Source organism: Leuciscus leuciscus, assembly GCF_965113295.1.
Source record: "Leuciscus leuciscus genome assembly, chromosome: 20".
Classification (NCBI taxonomy): Eukaryota; Metazoa; Chordata; class Actinopteri; order Cypriniformes; family Leuciscidae; genus Leuciscus; species Leuciscus leuciscus.
Genome location: NC_138744.1, coordinates 30,838,779 through 30,844,778, shown reverse-complemented (window position 1 = coordinate 30,844,778; position 6,000 = coordinate 30,838,779). Strand labels below are relative to the sequence as shown.

Genomic DNA, 6,000 nt, shown 5'->3' with positions numbered 1-6,000 from the left:
CTTCCTGGTACGTGACGTCACCCGCCTCTGACGTTCCGCCACACCATTGGACTGATTTTACATGTGCTTCAAGACGTCATCACGCAAAGTGTTCCCATAGCGTCAGCTTTTCGACGCAACGCTCGTTCCCTCTTCAGGGAACCGAGGTTACAGTCGTAACCGAGGCGTTCTCCCAGTGATTCATTATTGGACTCGCGTTCGGATATGGTCAAATCGATGTCATTGTTCGTTACTGTGTTTAGTTTACGGTGTAGGAAGCCTCAGGACAGCTGATGTTGTTATGGCAATGGGTGTTTTTGTTTAAGACACGCGCGCTGTACGCAGTAAACCAATCACAACAGACTGAGCTGTCTGGCCAGTAGCATGTGGAAAGGAGGGATTTAGAGAGATTGATTCATCTGACGAGCCGTTTAAGAATCTTTGAAAAATGTGGTGATGTGCAAATGTATATTATGAGAAAATTCAACAGTTTTTTTTACCTTTGATGCACGTAAACCTGTTGTAGGTAAGTGTTGTAGTAAATAGGATAATAGGGGCACTTTAAAACAGTTATAAAAACAATAAAAAAAATGTTCAGTACAGTTATAAAATGAATTAAAAGAGTAAAAAGATAATACATAGATAAACTTCTCATCTGGCAATACACCGGTGTATCATATTTTTCACAACTCCCAGTTTTATTCTGATATTTTCCCATGGTGATTACACTGTGTCTGTGGTGTTCTTGCGGCACGCCTAAGAAATCAACGTATCCAAAAAAACTGATTTTTCCCTAAAATTGTACATGAGAAGCTCTAGGACTGACTCACGGGGTAACCTCGGGTTCACTGCCCCATCAGTCCGCACCCCAAAGATTTGTCCGGAAGCTCTAGGAATGGAATCGATCCAGTCCGCACCCCACAGAACCTCAAGTTTAATTACACGTCAAACTCACTACTTCACCACAGACAGAGGTCATCAGCATGGTTTCATCTCTCAATTTCCCCAATTAAGTAATTTATGTTTGTCTCTTACCCAATTCGCAGTGCCATTTGAGTTCAGTTTAGAATCAAAAGGAGGATGCAAAAATAGAACTGGATTCATAACAAATCAAAGCAGGGATCATGAAAATACGCAACAAAAGCATCCCAGTTGGTCTTGACTGGCCTCCATACCGGTAAACCACTGATGGCTGATCTGAAAACAACAACAAACAAACAAAAAAAACAGAGAAAATGTGTGAGAAATGGTTGAGTTTGGAGTTTTGGAGTTTATTTAATCTAAATTTGTTCATGGACAGATGAGGAATCAACTTGTGCAACAGCAGTCATTACCAGTCGAGTTAGTTTAAATAGTATAGCTTTATTGCACATCCCTTGTTAGGGAACTCTATTAATTGCCTGAATGTACAATTACGTTAAAGGTACACTGAGTAACTTTATGGCCCTTCAAACTTAAATCTGAAATAGAAAGCTTTTGTAACATTACAAATGTTCTTACTGTCACTTTAAGTCAATTTAATGCATTCTTGTCGAATTCAAGTATTAATTTCATTCAACAACCCAAAAAAAAAAAAATACTGACTGAACAGTAGTGCTTTCTATTTCAGATAAATGCTGTTCTTTTGAACTTTTTATTCAAAGAATCCTGAAAAAAAAGGTGTACAACTGAAAATAATCAGAAAGTGCTCCTAAAAAAAGTTATGCTGCAAGTACTGCAAGTTATGTTACAATATCACATAATGCATCTGATAGTTAGTCAAAACATACTTACAAAGCCAAAGATGCTCAGTGCTGAGGCTTTTAAAAGAGCCTTTGGGCTGTAGTTAGCTCCTGTTGACACAGGGAAAAGAGAGAAATAGAAGAAACATTATTTTTCAGCAATGATTATTGGCAAATGACTATATGTTATGAACATGATAAATGACAGATCTAGGACGACTGCTAGATTGATCAATCAGATGACAGTTAAATACTACCAATAATTGGCATAGAATTAAAAATGAATATTTTGCAATGAATATTTTTCAATTAGTCTGCCTTTACATTGCTTTAAATGCATTACTATTTTAACATGTCATATTTCGGTCCTGTGCAGAGTGAATCCAGCATTTATACGTAGCTGTAACATCTCTTACATCGTGTCTACACTTTGTTAATGAGAGTTTTCGCGAGCCTGCATAATTCGGCACTGAATAAAAACTCCTGCGTTCTCCAGAGCGCGAAAACAAATAAGCACAAATATGCACTGGAGCGTTTGGTTTGGCAAATCTGTTTCGCCAATATATTATAACAGTATCAAGTAACAGTTTCAAAGTAGCAATCTCTTGCTTGCGTTTGAACCGGGCCTGAGGCAGAGAGAGCGCGAGAGAGTGCCTTTGAAAAAACGCGCTAGGCCTAACTTACTTCAAAACGCATTTAACTGACGAGTAAAATATGCCATAACTGGTCGTAAAAAGGACAGAAAACAGCTTTGTTTGTGTAAATATTAGATTGGGTCCATCTACTGGAATAGGCAGTCAGTCAATTCTATGGCATTTAATGGGATATTAAAGCAGCAGTCTCGAGGAAAATTAGACTGTCCTGTGAGCTGTTATTAAAAGCCTATTAGATTTTATTATTTAAGTTACTTTCTTCATAAATTTAGCTATATTTAATTAGTATTGGTAATGGTTTACTTTGTAAAAGTAACTTATAAAATAAATTTGTTCAGTAAAAAGTACTTACCTCAGAAAAAACCCCAGCTGGCGTCTAGCGATCCACTCTCAGCAGGGACGTCCGTTATGAGCGCGCACTCGACACGTGACGTCACACAAACCTCAGTTTACATTCTGCCAGGTTGTTGCGCGGGCTTTGCAACAATTTAAATTTTGTGAGGTGTAAGCAAAGTTTATATATATATAAAGTTTATATTAATTTAAAATAAAATAAAAATACATTTATATTGCCTGTATGGGAACCAGTTGTGAATTTTTGTATATGTATATACACATCCAGTGTTTGCATAGCTTAAAAATTAGAATGCAGATTCATGATTTTCATCTGCAGAACAAGATGGGGGGAAAAATATAAAACATTATCATATGATATTTTAATATGCCTAAAACATAAATACAATATGCATATACAAATTTCAAAAAATCTGTCTTCTTCATTTACAGTAGCACTACTGCTTTTGCGTAAACAGTAAAGTACTGTAAATTCCATATACAGTAAGTTACTGTAAATTTCATAAAAAATACCCATAACGCAGTGCATATTACAGTAGTTAACCGTAAATAATATAAGTGGTATTTTACTGGGCTTTTTTGCGGTAAGTAACTGTAAAATTACGGCAAAGTCTAACAGTGCAGTGTTGTAGAACAAAACATCAAAGTACAGTCAAGTTATGTTTACCACAGGCTTTATTTTACACATAAATAAAAATATAAAAAAAAACATTATAAAACCCAATAGGAAAATTTCAGGTAACAGCAGCGAATTGGAAATAGTATTAGTAATATAGATCACATGTGAATGACAGGTTGCCCCGCCCTCATACCATTAAACACATCATCAAAAAATGAAAATAAAAAATAACAAAAAGATTAGTCAATTTTGATTTCATGGTGACTTGGTAAAAAGCTAACAATATTATTGCAAATGATAAAAAAAGAAAAAGAAAAGAAAAGAACAACAAAAACTGTTACAAAGATCAATGTGTTCTTTTCTCTCCTCTCTGGCTTCATTCTGTAATATATGTGATGTTTTTTCTTTTCTTTTCCCAGTGGAGACCTCTTCTGTTCAACCACAGCAGCACAAGTAGCCTCTCCTCTCCATCTGTTCTGCTTCCGGTGTGATTTCCAGAGACACATCATGCTCCGCCCCCTCAGTCATTCACAGACCACCTGGGTCTCAGAGGATCAATCAGAGCGCTGCCTCTCCTCCTCCTCAGCAAAGACAAAGGTTTCCATGGTAACGGTACACACCAGTTTTTGTTTAATGCAGGCTTGTCTCTCTGACTGATGGGATTTACCATCTGCTCTTTCTAACATCATTTATTACTAATGAACGTGTGATTCATTTATACTACACATTTAGTTTCTGCTGGAAACTAAAGAAAGGGGATTATGACTGAAAATTCTACTTGAGTCATTCCATGAAAGGAGTGCCATTTGATGAAGTGCACAAAACACTAACATGCTTTTAACAAAGATAAAATATAAGAATTTGTTCAAATTAATTATTATTATTTAAAAAATATTTTTAATGTGTTGATGGTATATTTTAATACACATTTATATATTTACAGGAGTATATGCATTTTCATATCGACAATTATATATGGAGTATATATATTAAAGAATGTACCAAATGAATTGCCATGATAAGGTTTATTGTTAGCAATGTTGGCAAGTTCTAATCTCATTTAACATTATCATTATATTGATTTGATCATTTTTATTATCTTGATATTATTATCTTGATTAGGCAAACTGTTATTTATTTGCACTTATAGACTAAAGATCCTTTGTCTGAAAGAAAGTTTAAAATCATACAGATGTTTTCTCTAAAAACCCCTTTCCAAAAATGCACCATTTCATAAAATGACTCTGATGCTAAAAGATTTACTGCAGGAAAGTTAACCAAACATTTCTGTGTAACAATTCTTGTGATGTATAAAGTCTCCCTCTCCAAAATCAATAAGAAGTGTTTCCTCATGTGACTGAGTTAGGAGACAGGCTTCCTCTGTTCTGTTGAAAGGCTTCTTCCCTCCGGCAGGACGCAGCGGCTTCAGCTCTCTGCTCTGATTCTCTACGGATGCCACAGTAATGTAATCCTCTTCCTGTCTGTTGGACGCTGGAAGGATCTTTTTTTTTATTCCTCCTATCAGAGAGGTGAAGCTCAGCCAGTCACAAATTCAGTAGGCCTAAACAAAAACAGTAAAGAATGCAGAAAACAAGGGAGAATAAAAGCTCACAGAGATCAACATGTGCACCATTTAAAGTACACTGCAAGTACACTACCGTTCAAACGTTTGGGGTCAGTAAGATGTTTAAGAAATACATGCTGTTCTTTTGAACTTTCTGTAAAAAAAAATGCATCACAGTTTCCACAAAAATATGAAGCAACACAGCTGTTTTCAACAATGATAATATAATAAGAATTGTTTATGAGCATCTCATAATGTCATTATCATCTCATACCCAGCATATTGGAATGATTTCTTAGAATGATTAGAAAGTATTATGGATATCTCATCGGCATTTATTTATTTTGCCCATGATAACCTTCCTGTTGCAATGTTAAAGGCTCAGGGAAGAAGGAGGTGGGAACCGACGAACGCTCAACATAAACTTTAATCCCAAAAATAAACATACAATAAAACGAGAGTAAAGCGGTAGCCCCTCAAGGACAACTGCCGCATATAAAAATAATAAAACAACATAAAGTCCAGGCCTGGTTCTCTCTTATCTTGCACAGTCGTCACTCCTCCTTTTATCCTTCCGTAGCTCCTCCGTGGGACTGGAGACCAGTGTGGTGCGCAGGTGATGCTCATTAGCACTCTCGCGCCACCGGCCTCACTCCATTCCCATAGCTCTCGGCTCCACCCTGCTTGCCACAATACCAATATAGGTATGTTCGTTTAATTTTTGCCAGCTCAACCAACAAACTGCATTTGATGATGAGACTATGAAATCTCTGTATTGGATTGGGGCGAACTATCACAGCCCTCTTGACCTACCAGACATGAAAGAGGGTACTTGGAGAGATGCCATCTTCAAATGTTAGCAGTGTGCCTATCCCGAATTGATGACATCTCTTACGGCCAAGACCCAAGGCCCACGCCCATCACATCGCAGACCCAGAGCCCAGCCAGCCATCACCCCCATTCACGGACATTAAGCCAGAGCCCACTCCAGATGAAGGGTTTGAGCCTGCCGCAATGAACAAGCCAGAGCCTACAATGAGGACAGAGCATAGACTGTAAAAAAATATAGACGTAGTCTCCGTCACCCCTAGGTTTCTGAAGATAATTTTT

At 37.1% G+C, this 6,000-nt stretch overlaps 1 long non-coding RNA gene across 2 annotated transcripts; it reads right to left on the bottom strand.

The window, feature by feature from the left end:
• Nucleotides 1-220: 220 nt before the first annotated feature.
• Nucleotides 221-3,219, bottom strand: LOC309484250. Of its 2 annotated transcripts, none has more exons than XR_014200778.1 (3): nt 2,702-3,219; nt 1,753-1,808; nt 221-1,176 (listed from the first exon to the last, which is right to left on the bottom strand). It is a non-coding gene; the product is annotated as an uncharacterized lncRNA (long non-coding RNA). The 2 variants fall into 2 exon arrangements; XR_014200779.1 differs by having other exon boundaries at nt 1,753-1,811; nt 2,706-3,219.
• Nucleotides 3,220-6,000: the final 2,781 nt, after the last annotated feature.